At 34.9% G+C, this 24,940-nt stretch overlaps 1 protein-coding gene and 1 non-coding gene across 2 annotated transcripts in view; both read right to left on the bottom strand.

Moving 5' to 3' along the window:
* Positions 1-24,940, bottom strand: part of Mnat1 (MNAT1, CDK activating kinase assembly factor) — a 328,673-nt gene that overhangs the window by 36,218 nt on the left and 267,515 nt on the right. The gene's annotated exons all lie outside the window — the stretch shown is intronic.
* Positions 11,698-11,755, bottom strand: LOC111813422. Its single transcript, XR_002818695.1, has one exon. It is a non-coding gene; the product is annotated as a small nucleolar RNA SNORD43 (small nucleolar RNA).

Consider the following 24,940-nt stretch of genomic DNA (forward strand, 5'->3'; position numbering starts at 1 on the left):
TATATATGAATATTTAAAACAGACCTTTCTATAACCCTTTGAATCAATTTTATGTAGATGGAAATGTAAGTACAAGATACATATTTTTCTAAGTAATTCATTGTAAAGAATGTTAAAGTTTAAATATAAAAATACAACAATAAAATAATCTTCACTACTTTTTATAATATGTGTCACCAACAAGGGCTTATCAGTATCCTGTAACAACAAATCTCACAGAATAAAGTCAGCAAAGTAAAATTAAGATTTCTAAAATCCTTTAACAAATACCAGTTGCAGTAAATCCTCTGTTTGTCTACAAGTCACCTCCTTACAACATGACCACAGAAACTGAAAGACTGATGCACAAGGGCACCTGGCCGACCATCTGTCATTTTGTTCCTGATCAGAACCAGTTAACTGTCTACTTTCTCAATGCTATAAAACAGGAAACATTCTGCCCCCTCAAAAGTTACTGCATTATGCTTTACCAAATCCCTAGGCCCAAATCACCGAATGCACTAAGTCATGAAACAAGTTAGAGAATCAACAACAGGTGCAAATAAGCCTTTTAATATGCTTGCATGGCTTCTCCAAGAACAGGGCACCACTGCCCTGGCTAGAAACCACTAAGAACTCACCCAGTAAACAACCTTGTGATGGGTAACATTTTGGAATTTTGTAGTATTGAAGCTACATTTAGCCTACCAGTAAACCAATCTTAGTTTATAATTAACACCAAAAAATTCATTGAGAAGACACAGTTCTACATAGATTTAACCTTTTCACCTGACATAAATTTGAAAATTTTAAAAGCTACATTAGAATATGCATATATTTTAAATTATGCATGGATGCCCTAGTAATGAGTAACAGTGGGCAAAATGTAACTCATTAATTAGTTTTGCATAATTTTGTAACTCTGGTGGAAATGTTTAGGAATAAAAAAGTGAGAAACAACTTTCTCCCCTCCTCACCCACACTGTCTAACGCTTGAACATATAACTGACCCTAATGGGAGGACAGGAAAAATCAGAATCGAACAGTTGAAGGATTAGCCAGGTGATAATATCCTAATTTTGTTACTTGTAAACCATACAGTCCAGAGTAAAAGATGGTCCTCTCATTTCCACATCTTTAGAAGAGGTAAGAAATCTGCCCTGCTTATCTCTCAGAATTGTAATCAATAAAATGAAACTTTCAAATTGTGAAGGGCCTGAAATTTTGTAACAGAGCACGTATTAGTAAAGGCACATTTACTCAGCTAATTTACATTTATGGTGTTTCCAGAAATTTAGAAATTTGAATCCTATAACTAAGGAGTTAAATGATGAATAATTTATTTAATAATCATAAGAATCATACTTTAAAAAAAAGAACCATACTTGATTTACAAACGAAAACAGTTTTAATTCCATGATATAAATTTATAGAAAGCCAGGTGACAAAGTAACTAGAAGGAACAACAAGCAGGTTAAAAATATGAGTGTAAATAAGGCAAAACGTAACCTAACTCTACTGACATCTGTACTGTGTAAATCAGGATAGAGTTGGCCTGGTTTTGTAGCAGGAAATAATAATGTCCAAATTCCAGGCTTATCTAACACAATTTCTACCTCACATTATGTTTTCGTGTAAGTTAGCAGAGAAGAGACACCCCTTTCCATTCGGGGACCCAGCCTGCGGAAACCTCCCTCGGCTGCTTCCATCATCGCTGAGACAGGAAGAAGAAACTGCAGAACCCTCCACCATCTTCACTCTGACTTGAAAAGCACAGACAGTACGCCAGTGGCTACAGCAAACAAGCGCCCAGCCAAAAAAGGGGCAAACGAAAGGAATCTTGCATGTGTCCAAATATGTAAGTTACCCTATAGTTACCACAGACATCAAATAGTAAATTCATCTTTGAAAAATTTTCTGTTTTCATGTATGCTCTACTTTTGCTTCTGCTCTAGGAAATTTGTAATAATATATTGTGCTAAATTATAATTGTAACTTAAACATATGCAACTTATTTTCCATTTAGTTTAAATAAAAGATTCTTAATTATTTCAAATTTTTAATTAACTTAATTTTTATTAGTACCTATATTCAAGTCTTAAGCGATGTCATTAGTTTCTGAAGATTATCTTGGACTTTTTTTGCAGGCAGTTCTAAATAGTACATTCGGAGAAAACTTGTCTCAATTTTTATGAGTTTTGAAGGTTTTATAATAGTAATTTTTATTCCTAAAAAATGAAACTCACAAGATAGGGCTCAGATATTTTAAAATATAGTTTATTATCTACAGCAAAGTGTTGAATTTGTCATTGGTACGGTAAGAATCAAAAGAGTCACAAGCATAATCCTTGGGGTTCATGAATCACCGGTTTCTAACCTAATGTATTACTCAACCTTGCCTGCCTGAGGAAGGATCCACTGTGCAAGAGAAACATGAGGGCAGGAGAGGCATTGATAGGCTGCTTGGGGCCAGCATTGTTGATCTCTAATTTTCAAGGCTGATTATTTTCTAGTTAGGTTTTATTTTGGCGGGAAACTGGACAGCAGAAGCGGTTCTAGCCACTGACATACTGTGGCAGATCAGGTACTTCGTATTTTTCTAAAGTCAGCTGCACTGAGGTAGGTGGCATTACTATTATTCATCCAAGACAAAGCAACTAAAGATGAAATGGTGGTTGTACACTGGCCAAGCCACCACATACAGGTGGCTCTGATTCCTTTTAACGTCTTCTAGAGGGCTGGGAATGTAGCTCAGAAGTAGACAACTTGCCTAGCATGTGTGAGGTCCTGAGTTCCACCCACAGTACCCTAAAATTCTTAGTTACCATTTTTATTTCCCATCTCATTTATAACCAGATTATGGGCCTGGCATTAAATTTTTTTAATAATTTTATTGAGAAACAAATAGCAATGAGACAGTTTCAAAACCCATTATTAGGATAGCTTCAATAATACATTGCATATTATTGTCATCTTAGTGGTTATTCATAGTACAAGATGCAGACATGATATCCTGTCCACAAACACTATTAGTACAAATCTTTCTATTCACTGAATTAAGAGGAAGTAGCTGTATATCTATCCTATTTTGAATATATAGATACAAAATAGTCCATTTGTATTCCCTTTTTTTGTTTAGTTTTGTCAGAGAAGGGTATTCCACTGTCATTTAAATATTGTAGGTGCATGGATTCAGCAAAATATTCCAATATAGTCCAGTAGTCCATAATAGTAGTGGGTTATCTGTAGGACTGACAATGTCAGAAGTTGTTGACTTGAGCCTTTTACAGCTCAGCCTATTAATATGGCTTTACTTTTTAAACTTCATTTTTATACTTTCTGCTGGATGGTTAAGACCAAGGTAAAGCAAGACCTCTACAATGAGAAATGTAACTTTTGTATCTGACAAGGTCAATCAAATCCCCCCAGGATTTACCCTGAATCCCTGTACCGCAGTTTGTAGAACCTTTGTCAGTGTCAGCCATGTGGATGATTCACAGCCATTGCTTGACCAATTTGCTTATTTACATTGTAATATAAATAAGTAAAAATGAGAAAATGAATATTAGAATACCAGTAAGAATATAAATTTCGGGGATAAGTGAGAACTGGAATATTTGTTCAGAGCTATATAATAGCAATGATAGTAATGTACCTAATGATAAAGCTAAATAATGATCTGAGTGATTATAAGCATATCATATATAATGCTTCACGGTTTCAGTTGGGATTTTTTACTATGAAAAAAGCATCAATAGTTATCCAATTCCCTTACTCTATACATATAGAACATTTTCAGATTAAAGAAACAAAACTTCCATAGTCATTTATAGGCATTTTGCTGCCAGAAGTAGTGGTGCATATCTGTACTCCCAGGTACTCACGAGGCTGAAGGAAGAGGATCACAAGTTCAAAGTTAGACTGGGCTATATAGTGAGAACTTGTGTCAGAATAAAATAAAGGGCTAGGGAGGAAGCTCAGTGGTAGAGCATTTGCTTAGCAGTTATAAGGCTCTAGGTTCAAGCTGCAGTATGGGGGTAGTATTGGTTTTACCAAGGTTGTTGCCCCTCTGGATGATGCCTCACTCACTGGCTTTACGAGAAAGAACTTGGGTTTTCTTGGCTGTGTTCCTTTAACAATGAGAAAAACTTTCCAATGTTAACAAGAGAAGAACAGACATCATTCTTTAGTTTATTCTTCTATGTGTAAGTAAAGCTAAAGGACAAATATGTTTCATTATTTAAGGATAGTGAACTTTTTCTGCTACAAAAAGCTTATTTCAAGTCTGACTTTGAGAACATCTTTCACTGACATATGTGTTAAAGAAGCTTTAGATTTAATTTTCAAAATAAATTGTAATATAGTCATTTGTTACATTATAAATTTGTGTCTACTATTTTATTCATAAAATGGGGTGATTTGGGGGCCGGGGAGATGGCTCAGCAGAATAAATGCTTGCCTGGCAAGCACAAGGGTCTGAGTTCAATCCCCAGTTCCACCAAAAAAAAAGGTAATTTTTACAAATTTTGTTTCATATAGACATCACTATAAAATATCACCCTTAAGCATAGGAAGTAGAACAATGTACATTTTACTATTTTGGTTATTGTAGCTGATGGTCTTAGGCACTATTTGTAGAAAAATATCAGTACTACATTAGAAAATATAGAACTTCCATTTTATTAGAACTAAGATAAAAGTCATTTTTTTAACCTACATTTGGTGAGGTCAACATGAAATTTTAGCACTGTGCATAAAGCTGTTACAGATTCCTATGAAGTTAACATTTGGCTATGAGGCACTGCTTAAGGTAGGATGGAAAAAGTTCAGAATAACAACTTTCTCTATGCTATGACTACTACAATAAGAATAAGAAACAACTGTGGAATAAAGACATATGTCCCATTTTAGCTGAATTTTTTATGCAAAACAACTTAGTGATAATCATTTTAATCATAAAGCTCATTCTATATCAGTATATTTCCATAAAACTATTTTCATCAGCCTAAAATTTGTATTCCTTTATGAAAAAGATTTGATTGCAATCTGAGCAACTACATCAAGGATAGCAATGTGTAATACAAAACCCAGGTTGAATACCTTTCATCCTGGTCTTCTAAACTGTACCATTTCTAATGTTTTATCAATTATTATACTCTTTAAAATTAATTAAAACAAATAAAGATAAGGAAAAATTAAGATCTCTTGAAAGCAAATGCCACTATTCAATTATTTCCCTAATCTTGCATAATTATCTGTTAATCTGAGCAACAGATATGACAATAAAAATAGATAATATAACCATTGTTAATTAGCTATTCCTGTTTTAAAAATCTGTAACATACATACTGTTGTATGTACCTGTTTCTTTTTTGTTTTTGCTTGTTTTTACTCTTCAAAATAAAATTAAATTTGAAAAAGATTTGACTTCTCTTTTGAATATAGGTGAAGCTCTTATTTATTGACTTTCAACAATATTATGTCTATTCTTGTAAGCCAACCAATGGAGCAATTAAATAATATAGGTGATGTTTTTATCCTTTCTCAGAATCTATTTTTAAATAATCCAAATCTCTAAGGAGGACAAAATTCTGTTCCATCATTTTAACTACGGAATATAACCATACATTTTAAACTTTAAAACATCGTCAGTTAGACCATTCAAATAATTTTCTGCATTATAAGTAGGGTAGGAGGAGAAATGAGAAAGCAATATATTCCATATATATAGGTTCTGGTCTTGCATTTGCCATTATTTTGAAACCACTGTGTATTAGATGCAGTAATAGACTAGAAAGTCATTGTAGATGACCACACAATTTGCTGAATCACAAGGATTAAGAAATCAAGGAGAAAATGGACTCACCAGAAAAATAACTTCAGATGGGCAACAAAGCACTTACGTAAGTGAATGAGATTTTGATTAAATTTATCATTATTTTTAAATACCATATAAAATTACTAAATATTATAAAACAGAAGCAAAACTTTTATATATAATCCTGGTGCAGTCCTAGTACTTAACAAAGGTATTCCTTGGAAGCTTTTAAACAGGGAATTCAAATATTAACACTAGGTGGCAGAAGGTTTGGCTATGACCAATAGCATCGAGAGTTAGAAACAACAAATTACTAAAAAGTCCAAAAATTAAAAATAAAATAAATAATAAAAAATAAATAAAATAAAAAGTCCAAAATACATTCTTTAAAAGCACTTGAAACACTGAACTTCTCAGAACTATCTTTTCCAATTTGAGTTTTTAAAAATTTATAATATAGAGCTGGGGACATAGCTCAGTGGCAAAAGTGCCTGCCTGACAAGCACAAGGTTCTGAGTTTGATCCCCAGTTCTGGGGAAAAAAAAATGGCTGGTTTGGGCCAGCAAGATAGCTCAGTGGTTTAAAGCACCTGCTTAGGCAAGCTTACGCAGCTGCAGGAAACCACAGTTCTATCGCCAGCACCACATGCTGTGCCAGCCCTGCACTCAGGGAAGGCTGAGCCTGCCAAAACAAAATAACTAAATAACTAAATAAAATTTAAAATATTGAAGAAAATTATGAGAGGGAGGAACAGTTGAATATGAAACTCAAGACTTTTAGGTATCATTAAGTCAATGTAGTTATTGAATTGAGATTAAAAAACTATGAAAGCTTGATAGTAACTTTTCATCTAGATGCCTTTCCAATCTATTACTACATTTATATACACTAGTTTGAAAACAGCAGCAAATGTAAAAGCCAGAATCTATATATATAGAATATATCAGTTTCTAATTTCTCCTCCTACCCTATTTTATATTTTTATTCCTATCATATCTGCATCATTTGTCATTTTCTCTTTTTTTCACATTTTCATCAATTTTTTGGTTTAGGAAATTGAGTTTTTTATGCCATAATAATACTAGAAAAGAAAACAAGAGACAAAGAAAAAAAAAAAACTAGAGAAAAGTAGGGATGTTGTTGGGTCAGACCAGATAAATGAGTTTTAGAAAATATCCCTTCTCTTTGTTATGACATTTTTGTTCTATTGTATGTACACCTACAACTGACTATCCTGTTCTGTGCCAGCATTCTCCATCTTGGTCCATCTGAGGACAATAATGGCAATTAAAAGAAGGAAAGGTAGAAAAGTGCAGAAACTGATAAAAAGGCTATTTTTTGGAAGGGAAGTCTGTTGTCATTTAATTTTCAATGATGTACCAGAAATATGGAACGATTTACGAATTTGACAAAACCAAAATCTATTCTTCACAGCTGCTGTAGCATATATGCTAGACTTTGAGTGATACCGTGTAGCCCATGCACAAAGGATGACATTTTAGTTATTCAATTTTGATATCTATTCTTGACCACCTACTATTCAAATAAAATACTATAAGTGAAAATTAAAATAAACACTATAAAGAATAGCTTTGGACTTTTTGTCAACTTTTTTGCTTTTTTCCTACTATAAAATTTGTATAGAAAACGAACTTGTGAATTATCCAAAGGGTGCTGGTAAAATGAGAGCAAGCAAACAAATTTACACATTCCTGGATCCTTTCCTTGAAATAATCAATGTATGAATACTAGTGTTAAGGATTGTGTCTAGGTGTCCCCCCAGAGCCTCATGTAGTCACGGGGCAGCTTCTGGAGTTTGTGATTGACTGTTGTGGATGTAGGTGCTGCACCTGCCCTGGGGCAGGCAATTTGCATTCCAATGCAAGGAGGGAAGACAGGCTGGCTAGCTGCCAGAGGTGCTGCCCCTCCCTTTGCTCTCTGCTCTTTGTAGCCCCCCTGAGAGGTTGCTCTCTGCCATGTGCTGCTTTGCCTTTGAGCCAGCTGAGTATGGCCTGAAAGTTCCAGTAACTGTGAACTAAATAAACCTTTCCTTCCTTAATTTTGAGAGTCGGGTATTTGTCCCAGCAATAAGAAAAGAGTAACTGAGACACCCAGTATTAAACTCTATGTACATCAAATTACACACCAGTAGGCTGTGCAGATTACTGCATGTATCCTTCAGGGTTCTCAGTGTTACCCTCCCACAGTGACTGGCTGCAAGAGACAGCCATGATCAAGGAGCAGGAAGGTAAGAGCTCCTGAGAAGTCTGAGCTCAAGGATAAGGTCCATGCCCCAAGGCCAAAGGCCAGAGCCCAAAGGCCAGAGGCCAGACACAGCCTGATTTCCTGAGCTCCTCTGGACATGAAAGCTGTGGCACTGGAGCCCTCGTCCTGCTGCCCACTGCTGCCTGCATTCAGCACAGAACTAGGGTCTGGACGCCTTCTTTATCTATCAGTGTAAGGAGGCACACATCTTGATTGGAACCCTGCTACAGCCCAGAAAAGCAAAAGGACATCAGGGAAAAATGAGAATTGCTAGACCCCAAAATGGTAGATCCTAGAAGAAAAACATGCATTCAAAAACCACAGAAAAATTTCCTGTGCGTTGTGTGCGTGCATGTGTGTGTGTTGTGTGTTTCTTTTTCCCTCTTTCTTCAACAATAGTTTATTGGAGATTAAGGGATTTTCCCTTGTCCTTGCTTCTTTTTTCTACCTCATTTTTAATTTTTTATCTTTTATTTATTTATGTATTTGGTACGGGGTCTCACTATGCAGCTTGGACTCACAGTGATCCTTCTGTCTCAGCCTCCCCTGTGCTGGGATTACAGGTGTGCATCACCACGCCTACTTTTGGTAGCCCAGTATGGCACACCTGGGGTTCTGGGGCCAGCATGGCATGCGGTACCAGGGATCGAACCCGGGTCCTTGAGCTTGCCAGGCAGGCGCTTAGACCATCAAGCTGTTTCCCCAGCCCATCACGATTTACTTTCTGTTCCCTGTTTCTTTCCCTTTAAACATCTTGCCCGTTCTTGCTCTGTCACAAGAAGCATTTTTCACTTTCCCATGTGAAAAGCCTATAGATACTGAAGTAGGACTATACACAGTGAATGTTAGCTTTCTCCTCTGCCACCCCTGAACTTCAACAGTACTCTGTAACTACTTCTTTTCTTTCTCTACTTGGTCTTACAGTCAGTCACTTATTTCTATGAATAGTCTACAAAGATCTTAAGAGCAGCAGCCAGGTCTAATATATTTTAAAATTTTTGACAATGTCAAACCTATCACATGCCTATAATGTGTTCATAAAATCTGTTCATTGATTTCAAAATATTAAAAAATAACAGAATATACTACCTCTTGATTAGAAAGAATAATAATAGCAACTTACATCTGTAAGGTAAAATTATTTCTACTTCCTTAAACTGATGGAAAACAAATACAAACAAGAGTCAGAATGCCACATCTAAATGCATTCTTGGATTTCAGTACCAAAAATGATGATGAGAGGGAGAGAGGATGGAGGGGAATGTGGACAACTGTCTAGAAAGTGGCCACTATACACACAATGCAAATGACCCTCCTCCTCTACACAAAGGCACTGTTTCATTTTTAATGGCTCTAATGAACAACAAAAAGAGAACACATTTACTTATCTTGCTTCTGAAGTTCGTTCAATGTACTCTGTTTTTTTAAAAAAATTACTTATTTATTTTCTGTGGTACCAGGGATTGAACTCAGGACCCTGCGCTTGCCAGGCAGGTGCTTATTCTACTGAACTATTTTCCCAGCCCTAATGTACTCTAAAGTGATTTAAAACTCCTCTAAAAAATAGAGAAAGCAACCTACTTTGTGGTATGTAACATATCTAACGTGGGAAGGATTAAGATTTAGTACCTACTAAGTATATCAACTCACTCCGTTTCCCCTTAAATTATACTTTATTAATCTACCACTCCAAATCCAAAACTGAAAAAGTAATGAAGCAAATATAAGTAAAAATGTACTAAGGTATTGGATGTTCTGTATTACCCACATTCCTGTTAGAAAAAGCACTTCTGCATAAGTGGCCTTGTTTCAATTCACAATTTCTCAGCTTTACACAATAATATGAAAGCAATACACATTCAACAAAAACTGTACCTAAAATTTTGAATCTTACTTTTGTCCCAGAGTACTGATAAACAGAGTGACCCTTCCATCCCACACTGGCTGCAGGGGGAAGATACAGATCCCACGCAGCCAGTGGCCATAAGAATACAACAACCGATACTCTACAGTGTACTGGGTTGCTGCGTTATTCTGTCATAGTTACCAAGTTAGGTTCCTGGAAACATTTAGGTTATAACATGGTGTATGAAATTACGGTGTACTAGTACTAACATCTAGCTATCTGAAAGTAAGCATGACCTCTAAAACGGGGCTTGAAAGTTGGTAAACGGAGTACAGAGGAAGAAACTGTATCATCACAATTATGCTCAATAGTCTTTAGGAATTATTGTCCATAGTGCAGAAAAATTCTTAAGAAAGTGACATTAAATATATGCACCATAGTTGGTAAGAAAAACAGATCACAAAGAAATAAAGTTGAGAATTGTCAGACCACGCAGATGCTTAAAAGCCAAAGTAAAAGGCCAAGGAACGCTCTGATATAATTTCTTTTTGTAAGTACGAGTTTGTAATACAGAATAGTGATGCTTGGTTCCGGGGACTGGTACATGCATATACGTTATCTTGATCATTTTCAATACTTTCACTCAGTCCTTTAACTACTGTTAATGATCAAAAAGCAAGAAATTAAAATGTATATAATATTTAGAGTGAAAAGTAAAACCAAATAGTTGAAGTGCCTACACACTGTGATACTTCCTGGAACTGTATTATTAATCATTACTCAATTATATCAGAAAAGAAGAAAAAACTAAACTGTCTAAAAGTGTAAATCCTTGTATTTAAAAAAATAAATTGAAATGCTATATTAAGTGAAACTACAGTTCTTGGGTGCAAGACAATTTATGATAAACCAACCTTGAATACCTATAGTACACTGCTACAGTTTAGCAAAGGAAAAGAAAAAACTACATCTTCTGTTTTAAAAGTCCTTTTTCTAAAAATGAAACACATTTTCAAAAATATGAATGAATAAAAAACTAATATGTCAGTCTAATTTGAGACTGCACTTACATGAGAAAAAAATAGTAAGTGGGACTTTAATAAAACTTCTTTAAGAGAAATAATTTCTAAAAATTTAAGTAATAATAAATTCCTGATGTTGTTGGATGGCAAAATTTTCATACAAAAGACACATGCCTGTATGCTTTCGATAAGAAAAGCTCGTTCCATCTCCAACTGGAATTCATATCATGCCAATTTAAAAATATCTGTCTCTTATAAAGCTATAAAGCAGGAAACAAATGAAAAATGAGGCTGAGTCTCTGAAAACTATTTCCATTTTTCTATTTAATGTTCCCTGTCAAATAAGTTATAGAAAATTAAAAAAATAAAAAAGAATGGCAATTAAATAATATATTAATCAGAAAAGTAATATTAACATAAATAATGGTAAAACCTACAGGTTTGACTATGTTTTTAACCTGAAGGCATTCTTTAAACACTACAGTAAACTTTTATTGTGGAAATACATCATACGATTGAAAATAATTAATCCATATGCAAATATGAAGGAGACTGGCTTTAGTCACCCCAATCACAGGGTATAGGTCATAAATTATGAAAACAGAAGCAGAAGGGTAGAGAGCAACCACAAAATATCAATCTGATAGAATAAAATGTTTGTCCTACTGACTTGATATTTTATAAAAATAACACATTTATATTTTAGATCACCAGTAAGCATAAACAATTAGGATTGCAGCATCTTCTAAGATAGTCTTTTTTTTTTTTTAATCAGATGACACAGCACATAGTTTCTGTCTGCCTATCAGTAAATTTATCATCTATGCAAAGGCCATCTTTGAAAGATCTTTTACTGATCTTTCAAAGATGAAAGATCATAAGCTGAGAGAAAGACAGAGACAGAGACAGAAATTTACAGATTTTCATTTGTACACAGGAAGAACAGCTGGTTTATACAAAGACATGTACTGAGTAGAGGGGGATCTTAATAACTGAAAGTGAAATTAATGAAAAGGAATACGTTTATAATATGAAGTCTGAAGCAAAAACTAGTGGGGCCGGGGAGATGGCTCAGTAGAATAAGTGCTTGCCTTGCAAGCGCAAGGATCTGAGTTCAATCCCTGGTTCTGCCAAAAAAAGAAAAAAAAAACTAGTAAGGCATATGAATATTCTAGAAAGCCAAATATTTATGTATAAATCATCCAAAGGACACGTTACATGCTCAATTCCCAAAGTGACTGAATAAAAAATGTGAATACTTCACTGGCATCTGAGGGAGTATATGAGAAATTTACATTGTTTAGATAAGCTGACTTTAAGTATTTAACAAATATTTTATCTTTATACTAAGCAACTCTTCTCAGAGTATCACAACTCTATAGGTATAACATTTTAAAAATACATGTGTATGTAATGTGTGTATGCAAGCATGTGTGTTAGATAGCCAGGTACAGTAGTACAATTTATGAATATTAGGCATTTTAGCATATATTAAATGTGCAATGCGGGTATACTCTACAGGCAGATTTTCAAAATAAAAGACACTGAGAAAAGACAGAGGTATGAATTTTTAAAATTTTAAGTTTCCCCCAGTATTGCACATGGCTTGGTTACAGTGCACTCTTTGACAGTCTACTTATTTTGGTCCAGCTGAGCAGCTGTGGCAAGTGGTAGTGATGAATCAGAGGGAAATAGCAGCTGCACAAATTGTTCTCTGGCAGCAGAATGAAAGCAGTACTTATCCATGCTGACTTCTCTCCCTGGACCTCGCTTCACACAGGAGGCAGCAAGAGTCGGCACTGAGAATTCAGGTCCGAGCAGCTGCCTTAGTCCTTCAGATCCAGCTTTCTCACAAGACTCAAGCCTCTGGTACATTCTGCAAGCAGAGCAAACTCTGAAGGAAGCCTTATCTCTGTGAAAGAAACCCTAGAGCCATGAGGCTCAAGACCAAAGTGATGGCATTTCTCTAGACTATTCTTCCAGAAGTCAGCTGCCAAGTCCTATTAATTCAATTTTTACCTACTTAAATTTCTTCAACAGCTCCCCACTGGTAGAAGCATATGATCCATAGTCCAATTACAGAGATGCTGTGTTCTTTCAATCTCAGTTTAGGATGTAAAAATAAAAAGGGGCAAAGTATGTTTTTAAAAATATTTAACATAGCAAGTAAGATACTTCACCATTTGATCTTAACTCATTTTATGTCACTCCTTGTTACAAACCGTGTACTTCAGTCAGAGTGAGCAACTTACAGTTTCCTCAACAGCACCATATTCTTTCAAATCTGTCATCTTTCTCCTCCGTTGGAACAGTCCATACACATTACTAGTAGAAGCATTCACCTTGAAAACAGAGGTTACATCTGTGATGCTTTCTGTGACCCCTCCGGAGTCTTCCTCTTCACACCATCAGCTCCTGAGACAGGAATGGCTCAATGCTCTGTCTCTCTCCGTCCCTCCTCCCTCCTTAAATTCTCTTCAGATTAAGAAGTCATTTCACTTTTGTGCTCTTGCTCTTTGCCTCCACCATGAAAGGTTGCTCTCTGCCATGTGCCAGGATTTCTTAGAGCCAGCTGAGTAGGGACTGAAACCTCCAGTAACTGTGAGCTAAATAAACCTTTCCTTCCTTCAAAAACAAAACAAAAGTCATTTCAGAATCATCTGTGCTCTCAGGAAGACACAACTGTGAAACTGGGATGAGGTGAGACACACTGCAGTGGGGGAGAGAATAAGGATGAATGAGACATTCTCAGGCTTCCAATGTAGAGTAGGAAACACACTCAAAAAGATTTAGAAAAAAAAGTAATCCGTAGTAATAAGGGTCTTAAAGGAGGATGTTTTCCTATGCAAATATGAAGAGTTGACTAACGACTGGGTTGGTAACACAGCCAAAACTAAACTCTGCTCCAGTGACCTTTAGTTTTTGACCAGGAAAAGTAACTATGGAAGGTGATTTTGCTTAACAATGCTGTTATATGTTTTCCACCTCTGAATGCAAACATTTTGGGCTGGAAGAACAAAACAATATTTAGATCTTTCAGCATTACAAAGTTAGAGGCTTGCTTTAAAGAATGATTCCTATCAAAATATTTTATGGCTTGAGAATCAAAGGCTCTACTTTTAAATTTAACCATAAGTTGACAGGAAAAATACATGTCCCCTTATAAATGTCCCCTTATAATTTTCACATTTAAAATTAGAATTCCAACCCAGGTGCAATGGCATGTACCTGTGGTCACAGCTACATGGGAAGCTGAGGAAAAAGTATTGCTTGAGGACAGCCAGGAGTTCAAAATCAGCCTGAAGAACATAGAGAAACCTCAGCTCAAACAAGCAACAGTGCCTAAAATTAGAAATTCCCTAGTCTTGTACATTTCTAATACTTGCAAAATTAAAAATGTAAATCAGGAAAAGGTAACATTTTTCAGGTCAAGGAAATAATCTGATAGCTTTGTGCCCATGTACTAGGAGGGGGTAAGACAGAGAATGGTTTTGAAAGAAATTCATTGAAGAAAGAATATTATTTTTAAAAAGTGAACCAACTGGGTATCAATGTGAAAAAAAAATAAAGAATGCAGACCCTTACATCATACCATATATAAAAATGAATCACAGGCACAAATATTTTTAAAAGCCAAGCTAAAACTTGGAGGAAACAGGATGAAATCTTCACAGACTTCAGTTAGGCAAAAATGTCTTAGATACCACACTAAAAAGCATGACACATCAACACAACAATTAGTAAGCTACACTTAGCAAAATTCAGTATGTCTTTTAAAATGATATATTTCAAAATATCATTTAAAAGTGAAATAATGCGCCACGCTTAGAGGAAAATATTTATTAAATATTTAATATTTAAAAATATTAAATATTTTTATATTTATATATTTATTAAATATTTAATATTTAAATTAAATATTTAAATGAGCAGAAGACCTTTTAAAATGATATGTTTCAAAATATCATTTAAAAGTGAAATAATGAGCCACGCTTAGAGGAAAATATTTATAAACTCTATATATAAAGAACTGACATCTAAACTATATTAAAAATACTCTTGCGATTTGATAAGACAAAATATTTATTTAAAAGGAGGAAAATGATTGGAACAGCCATTTCACTGAACAAGGTATGCTAGTAGGACCAAGTGCATAAAAAGATGCATATCACCAAGTCATTATTGAAATGCAAATTAGACCCACCAAGTGACAGCATTTTCCATTCTCTAAGATAGTTATAATAATAAAGTTTGCATGCATCTGTCCTTTATGTCTAACACTGAGCTCCTAAATCTTTGGGAATTTCTGGGTAATAACATTTTGTTATTGTTCTAAGGGGGCAACACTTGGCAAGTTCCCAGATAGCCTCAGGATGAACATTTCCTGCCAGGTCACATACTGCCCATTTGATTAGAAGGCTGGAATTTTCATCCACACCTCCAACCTACTGGGAGGGGAGCTGAAGGTTGCGGTAATTTCCAATGGCTAGTGATATATTCAGTCATGTCCACATGAAGCTTTCACACAAACCCATAAGACAGGGTTCAGATGACCTTCCAGATGTATCTTTTATAATACCTTATTTTATAATGGGTAAACACAAGTGAAGTATTGTCTGAACTTTGCGAACTGTCCTAGGAAAGTAATCAAACTGCAGGGGTAGGTTCATGGAACCCTCAATGTATATATAGCCAGTAGGAAAGAAATATAGGTGACAACTTATCATTGTGATGGCATCTGAAGTGTGGGACAGCCATAGTGTCAGAACTGAATTAGAGGATTCTCAGCTGGCACCCACTGGAGAACTGCTGTGGTTGGTACGTGGGGAAAGTACAACTGCTATCAGAAGCACTATGCCAAGAAGAGTTTGAGAACAGGGAAAGCACTTCAGTTTTGTTGCATCTCTTTAAAATTCTTTGTGGGTAGAAATCAGAATGATTTTTCAAGTACTGAGTTTACTTCATAGCAGAAGACCTTTTAACCACTGGAGATTTCTACCAGAAAGTAGGGGCAAATGAACAGCACTGAGATAAAATTCCACAATTAGGGGTAAATTTCCATCAAGAAATCCTTTACATTGAGCAATTCCAACAGCCAAACTACTTCTGACAAAGCCAAATATGTACAAGGATCCTACAACTTCTTTGTGTTTTTCTTGAAAGAGCTTACATTCTGCCAAATGCATAGCTCAATATTATTAGGGAAGGGAGGAGGTAATCTACACAAAACTGATAGTATGAATCCAAAAACATGAAAGAAGGCAGGTACAAAAGATCACATCACCAAAACACTGACAAAAACATGAACGATCTCCCCAAGAGTATTAATAGTTTTAAATGGTGGGTTAAATCCCAAATAAACAAATAGTACAGTAAACAATTTTTACAAGGAGGGAAAAAAAAAAGAAACTTGATAGGAGTTGTAAAGAAGTGATAAGGTTGCCAAGTTATGGCAATAAGAGTAAAGTGCGTAAAAAGTGGGGAGAATTCCAAAAGAAGTACTTTCAAGACAGTCTACACAACAAAACTAAAGCGAAGAGAAGGGCCTGGAATGACTGGCCATCCATCCAGGATGCTTTTCACTACACAGTGGCTTGCTGAATTCAGTTGTGCTAATGAATCTGTATATTTAAGTACAGCTGCTATTATGTGGTAATGTGACACATTTTACTTACTGGGGAAAACCGTATACAAACCAAAATAACTTCCACATTAAATATATCTTACTCCACTGTTTACTGTTTGTGTGTGAACTACTTATAGATATGTCTTCTAGAAATTGGCAATGTGAAAGGGTAGACTTAACTGCACTTGAACTTTGTCCACTTCAATTTACGTTTTAGCTGTCACCTTTTCACTCATTTCCTGCTTTGCTTTACCCAATATCCCTCATACTGACATCTCTCAATGATCACATATGTGGATCTCTCATTCAGATTACTTTAGTCTGCATGGACTTTGTACCTTAATTTTGAGAGTCAGGGAAGATGTTGTTTGGTTTTATAGCACCACAGAAAGATTACAGATACAGGGGTTGGGGAGATAGATCAATAGAATAACTGCTTCCCTAGCAAGCGCAAGGGCCTGAGTTCAATCCCCAGTTCCGCCACAAAAAAAAAAAAAAGATTACAGATATTGAAATGGATACTCTTGTTTTGTTTTCTTTCATAGAATATGCCTTAATATTTCATTTTTTCCCTCAAATTCAAAAACAATGTCTCAATGTAGCTTTTCTTTAGTTATCCATAGAAAACAAATGCTCTTGTATTTTATATACTATAAGTATGTTTTTCTAGTCTGAAGGCACGCAATATATATCTTTAAAAGCAGATTCTATATTTAAATGTCTCTTTGTTACTGGCACAAATTTAGTAGTAAGAAAAATTTTGGGGCAAATGATAAAACCCACTGTGTAGGAGATATAACAATAAATCGCAGGGCAAAAATCTCAAAAACAAATAAATAAAAGTAAGCTATCATTGTTATTATAAAAATTGAAATAAAGATTTTTTCATTTACAAAACCTGGCCAAATAAAATTTCATCATTTAATGATTGAAAACTATATGAACCAGTGAAAAGTAAAACACCTTATTCCTCAAGCAAGGTACCTGACATTCTTGTAAAAGTTGCTTCTCTTTTAAGGTGACATTCATATTCATTAAAGTATAAGTGCCAGCTATTAAAACGGACCAGGACTTATCTCAATGGTGCAGCGCCTGTCTGGCAAGCACAAGGTCCTGAGTTCCATCCCTAGCACCCCCCTCCAAAAGTCAATTAGGCCTCAAGTAGAATGTATGAATGTATCCTTCAATCCAGAGATTTTTGCTGATAAAATAACTGGAAGATAATAATTACACAAAAATTCAGCAAGAGTCCCTTTATAACTAACAGACAGAAAATGAATATCATAATAGAAAACTGGTTAAATTACAACATGGAATGTTTTAATGCAATGAACACAGACAAGAGATAGTTAAAATGGAAATTGTACATGAAAATAGAAAAAGACCTGGAAGATTATACTGATGATTCCTACAGTGCAGTCACTAATCAGTGACATCAACATCACTTAGGAACTCATTAGATACCAAATTTTTTCGGTTCCCTATTGAATCACAAACCCTAACAGTGAAGACAATGTGTGTGCTTCAGTAAACACTCCAAGTGATTCCAACAGATTCTAATGTTTGAAAGCCACAGCTCTAAACTCTACATTGAAATCAGGATATTTGCGAATATATTACAAAAAAAAAAAAAAAAAAACTACAAATTTTCTTGCAAAAAATGTACATTTGGAAAGATGCTCAATTTTATGCACAGACAAATATAGGGCAGAAAATATCAGTAACACAGCACTATTCTCTAGTGGAATCTATTAAGCCCTGGGATACTCCACCTATAACAACTAACACATAATTATTGCATATAAACCGCCAAAATTAACAAAAATATGAAAGAGCAAACTGTGAACCAAACCTGCAAGTATAGTACACCAGTATTTCTTTCAGTTTGTCTTCACTTACTCAGATTCCAGGCTAACACAAAATCTCATTGGCTTAACTTTCCAAATTTCTGAACTTTATTGAGTTTACAGGTTGAATTTAGGGCCTTCACAGTGGAGAATTCTCCACTGCATGGATCACTCTTCTGTTAGACTATCAATCTGTACTTTGACCTTAAGAGAAAAGCTTTTTAGAAAAGGTTTCTGAAAAAGCTCACTTTTGGAACAACGTGGCATAGACTTCAGAGGCCCTGTCATACATTTTAAGCAGATCCCTGATTACGTCATAGTTCACACTAAAAGCCACAGATCAAACCAGAAATGTCAGGTTATAGCATCAAACAAAAACAGTCTAGCAATTAAAAGATTTAATTAGAACATCAATAATCATCTCCTACTTTAATTTTGCCAAATTAATGTTAGGTTTCTGTGGTAGCACATATATCTCCTATGGTAATTAATTTTAACCATATAAAATTATTAATGTTATTCTAAGAAAAAATTCAATTCTCTATTTAAAAAACATTGCAAGCACACCTGCCATTCTCCTATCAATTGAGCAGGAAACCATTTCTCCTCTACATCATGAGCAATAGAAAAGTACTTATTAAAACATTAATCACAGTCCATTATATTCTGACTCACTGCCAAAAGTTCCCATTACATCACTGAAAATATCTATTAACCAAAACCTGCTTCTGACAAGTTACAGGACTATAGTGTACAGAATTTAGTAATGTAAAAGTCAGTTTAAAAAAGAACAGTTGCACAATTGATTTTGCAGTGGCAGCAAAAATAATTAATTTTTTCTGACATATATTACCAAAAGGTTGATTTAACTGGTGTTTCTACTGTAAAATTATTCAAAATTATTTCAAACTTCACCTAGTATTATTAGACACATTTACTATGAAAGTATTAGATTCCAATGACTAAAATGTGAAATTAAAGAATTTTAAATGTGCTGAATACACCACTGTATATAAAACTATACTGACTCGTGTAAATATGAGCCTTGTTTAGGGCTGTGTCTCACAGGAAATTGTCGCAAATGAAAACCATCCCTGTTCTCTACTTCCACTCTTAAGGATTTATGTTTTTACATTTAAAACCAGTTATATAGAGAAACAAAAAAACATGGCGACTTTACCCTCACATCAGAATAATGACTACTTTGGGGATTCTGAGTATGTTTAAATAATTTAATATTATTGAAAGCAAATCTTAAATATATTTTGATTTTATACCAACAGAACCAACTATCTAGTTTTTATTTCTTGGACTGTTTTTTTGGGAGTGGTGACAATGGCTTCCTAACAAGAAAGTATAACTCCAAAGCAGAAGAAAGAGCAATGTCATTTAATTAATAAAGTGCTAAGGAAAAAAAAAAAAAAAAATATATATATATATATATATATATATATATGGTTTTTGAGTAATTACTAAGGGCAGAAACCACTTTGGCTTATGATTTTGTATACTGGGAGTGCAAGCATGCAAATTTTCTCCTATTTGTTTATATTTCAAAGTTCTGCTATAGTGATTATAATTTACCTTTAATAGAAATCCCAGGGAATTTATTTTACAAATACTCAGAAGACAGCCACATGTGACCATGACTGAAACTATTAGAGAAAAGGCATACTTGTTCTACTAGGTTATATTGTGTTGTTTCTTTCAAATTTTAACTCTTAATATCTCTATTCCTGAAAGTATGGGTACATGGCAATTTCTGGTTTCTAATGTTTCTTACATTTATGTTTTTATTATTTGATGTTTCTGATGTTTAATTGAGTTAGAAAACTCAGAAGGATTTAAAGAAATTAAAGCATACATTATACCTTAGTAAAAAGAAAAAGAAAATATTTGTTACAATTACAGACCATGATAACTATAAATTAACCCAGGAGCCAGCATGCTTCAGATCTGAAAGGTTAAAAGCATCACATGTCTGACAATTTCCCAACAACTCAATATCCAAATTATTTTTCTTTTGTTTTCATTAAACGGCAATATAATTACCACATACTTATGAAAATAAAATTATCTCTACTTGAAAGTGGTTTTTAGGAGAATATGAATGTCTTAGGTACAACTCAAAATAGTTACCTAACTCCTAGTTTGTGATCTTGATTTCTTGCCTAGGAAATGAAAAATTAAGGAGTGATTATACACTTTGAAGTATCTTTAATTAATATGTTAACAGACATATAATTAGAAGAGTTCATGTTTTGTGATTTTTATGTCTCTTCTTTTTGCATCTCATTAATGAGGATATAATCAGGGTTTTAATGTCACTTAAAAAAGGTAATATAACTATAGATTCTACAGATATTAAAATAAAAACAAGGTAATATTATGACAATATACTTAAAACTTAAAGGGATGAATTCCTTAAAAGACACAAACTATCAAAGTTTACTTACATTTAGAACAACATTCAATACTAATTAATGGTAGGTGTTAGTAGGGGAAACAAAAGGAAAACATATATTCTCCATTTAGGCAGTTATTTTGTGAATCCAAAGCTATTCTAAAGTAAATGATTTATTTAATAAATATCCCAGTAGGCTAGGGAAATCAGATCCGACAATTTATATGGAAATGCATAGAACCCAACCTACACAAAACACCTTAAAAAAAAAAAAAAGACAAAAACTTCTAAAAGAACAAATCTGAGGTCTGAAATTCAGACTTATCATAGAGATATAACAATTACAACAATATACAGCAATATACAGTTTTGGCATAATAATCAACAAACAAATAAATGCAATAAAATAGACACAGATCCATACATACATGATCAACTGCTTTGTGATAAAGATGAAAAGTTAATTCAGTAGAGAAGAACAGTCTTCAAGTGGTACAAACCAACTCAATATGGATATACCAGTTTTTAAAAAAATCAAATCATGCCTCTAACTACATACAAAAATGAACTACAAGTGGATGGCAGAACTAAATGACATTCAATCAAACCTCAAAAATTTAACATTTCTAAGAGAAAAGTTAGGGAGAATTATTTCAACCTTGGGCTAGATAATAATTCCTTAGATACAGCACACAACACCTAAAGCATGATCCAAAAAAGAAAAGAGACAGATGGACAGACAGACAGACAGACAGACAGACAGACAGACAGGGAGGGAGGGAGGGAGGGAGGGAGGGAGGGAGGGAGGGAAGAAGGAAGCATGACAAGTTCAACCTGACCAAAATTAAAGCTTCTGTTTTTCTAAAGCAAACTGTTTGGAAATTGAAAAGATAAGGCACAGACTGAGAGAATGTATCTACAAATCACATTGCTGACAAAACTTGAATTCAGAGTATAGAAAAAATATCAAAACTCAGAAAGAAAATAACTAATAAAGAAATGAACAAAAGAGTTAGCAGGGCCTGCCAAATAGCTCAGGGGATTAAAGAGCCCCTTAGGCCAATGCAGGGGCCTGGAGTTCGATCCCCGGGGCCTGCCCTGTCAGCCTGGCCCATGGAACACTCTGAGATGGCAATTGAGGCTGGGCGTGGTGGCGCACACCTGTAATCCCAGCACTTGGGAAGCTATAAACAGGAGGATCACTGAGTCCAATCTACACAGTGAGACCTGGTAAACCCTGTCCTAAAAATACAAAGAAAAAAAAAAAAAAGAGAGAGAGATTTAGGCAAACAGTTCATCAGAGATGAGATACAAAATGGTAAATAATCACATGAAGATTCTCAACATCACCAATCATTGGGTAAACATTAAAATAACAACAAACACTAATTACAAAGGTTAAATTTTAAATGAATGACAATCTCAAGTACTGAGGAGGATGCGGACCACCTAGAACTCTCATGCACATTGTAAGACATAAAATGGTGTGACCTTTTCAGACAACATGTCACTTTCTCTAAAACTTAAAATATATTAAGTGATATGTTCATTGTACTCCTAGGAACTTACTAAAAAAGAAAATGAAAAACAAAAGATATGATACACAAAGAGCTATATATAAATGTTCATAACAGTTAGGCTTGGTGGGCCACACCTATAATCCTAGCTCTTAGCAGGCTGAAGAAGTAGGATTGTCTTGAGTTTGAGGCCAGCTTGGACTACATAGTGAGCCAGCACAGAATACAAAACAAGACTCTATCTTGAAAAAAATCTCCCCTCCCCCAAGTTCACATCTAGTTTATTTTAATAGGCCAAAACTATAGGAAAAAAACTGGAAACAACTCAAATATCTACCAATAGGTAACCCAACATATTGTGTATTACACAATGGAATACTATTCTGCAACAAGAATGAAACACTGATATACACTGAATGAAAGAAGTAAAAGAAGAACTGATCTTGCATTTTTATAAAGTGCCAAAAAATGCAAATTACTTTACTGTTCTTAAAAACACATGAGTAGCTTCTTGGTGGGGAACTGAGATGATCAGGAAAAATTATAAAATGACACTTGGAAACATTGGAGAGTGATGGAATTTTTTTATCTTGATTATATCATAGTTGTAAGTACACTATGCAAAAACACACCAAATGCCACGCCTTAAAAAGAACATGCAGTAAAATAGGTAGATTTAGCCAGGTATGGTGGCACATGCCTATAATTCCAGCACTCAGAAAGCTGAAGCAGGAGTATCATTTCAAGTTTGAGACAAGCCTGGGCTATAAAGTGAGCTCAAGGACTGCCTGAACTGCATAGAGAGATCCTGTCTAAGACCAAAGTGGATGGATGGACAGATAGATACACACACATATACACACACACACAGTTTATTACATCAATTATATACCTCAGTAAACCTGTTTGAAACTACAACAAAAGTCATCCTACCTTAAGTTATTATATAAGTAATCAGGACATTTTTATTAATGTAAGAAACATTATAGGATCTTAGGGAATCTTACTTTCACTACAGTCTTAAACATACAATTGTTTTATCACCCCAAGAATTATTTCAATTATTTCACACAATATTAAACAAAAGTTTAAAACTAAGGTAAGAATCAAAATAATGATGAAGTCATCAGAAGCCTGATGTGCAATAGATAAGTAAATCACAGCTATAAGGGTAACTCTTGCCTTGCTTATCAAATTATTAACCTAAACCATTATATCACTGAGGATATGAATGAAAAGTAACAGATTCTAGCCAGGTCCGGCCCAGCATGCGAGTGGGGCCACCCGGGGCCCTCTGGATCTTCATGCCAGCCAGTGTGCAGGCCCGGCCTGTAAGTGGGACCGCCCGTCGGTCTGCTGAATCCTCATTCCTGTCAGCACCCAGGCCAAGCATGGTGTGAGACTTCCTACATCAGACAAACCTGGTGTGGAACCCTGTAGCAGAACTCCCTGCAGAGAGGCTAGATGCAAGACTTACCCAGCTAATCCAGGAGCAGAACATCTTGCCAGAGTGGCACAGTGGGTTCACTTCCAAGGGCTACAACAAGAATAAGTGGAGCACAGCAGCCAGACCCAAGCCACACCCACCTGGACAAGTTTCAACTTGGAAGATCCGGACCTACTACTAAAGAAATAACTGCACCAAAGCTCTACACCAAAGGTCAGAAGACAGTGCTAAACAAAATGACAAAGAGAAGGAGCAAAATGCATTGTCAGGCTCTGAGCCCACCCAGGACAAATTCAGGAGACAACAGCATAGAAGAAATTGGAAAGCACACAACGGAAATCTCTGAAATAATAGCATCTGAAGTAAAGAAACAACTGCAGAAAGGTATAGAGGAAATCAGGTCGGAAATAATTTCAGAAGTAAAAAAGGAAATGATAACTATAATGAAAGAAGTACTAAGTGCTTCTAAAGAGGACAATGATAAAAAAAAATAGAAGAATACAAAAATGATGGGATCCTTGAATGAGCAATTTAGGAAAGAGAATGCATGAAGCAGATTCAAAGTGATATACAGGAAATTAAAACCTCAATCACAAGCTGGCAAAACCATTTGAATGAAAGTGAAAGTAGACTTTCAGACCTTGAAGACACCATTGCAGCTAGTGAAAGGTAAGAAAAGATCTCTTTAAAACAACTAGGATGCCAGAAGAAATAATTTAACATCTGCAAGATGATGCAAAGATGAAACATAAGACTAATAGGCATCAGTGAGAAAGGAGTCAGTACAAATGATATAAAAAGAATACAGACAAGTAATAGCAGAAAACTTCCCAGGTATGTGGAAACAATCTGACATTCAGGCAACCAAAGCATACAGAACTCCAAATAACAATAACCTAATTTAAACCACACCCAGAGACACAATAATCAAGATCCCAGAAATTCAGCATAGGAACAGTGTACTAAAAGCTGCTAGAGAAAAGAAACAGGTCACATTTAAAGGAAAGACCCAGCATCTTGTACTATGAATACCCACTAAGAAGATAACAATATGCAATGCATATTGAGACTGTCCTATTAATCAGTTTTGAAACTGTCTCATTGCTGTTTCTCTATAAAATCAATAAAAAAATTTTTTTAAGTTTAAAAAAAAGAAACGTGGTCTCTAA

The sequence above is a fragment of the Octodon degus genome, unplaced genomic scaffold (genome assembly GCF_000260255.1).
Source record: "Octodon degus isolate 3935 unplaced genomic scaffold, OctDeg1.0 scaffold00007, whole genome shotgun sequence".
Classification (NCBI taxonomy): Eukaryota; Metazoa; Chordata; class Mammalia; order Rodentia; family Octodontidae; genus Octodon; species Octodon degus.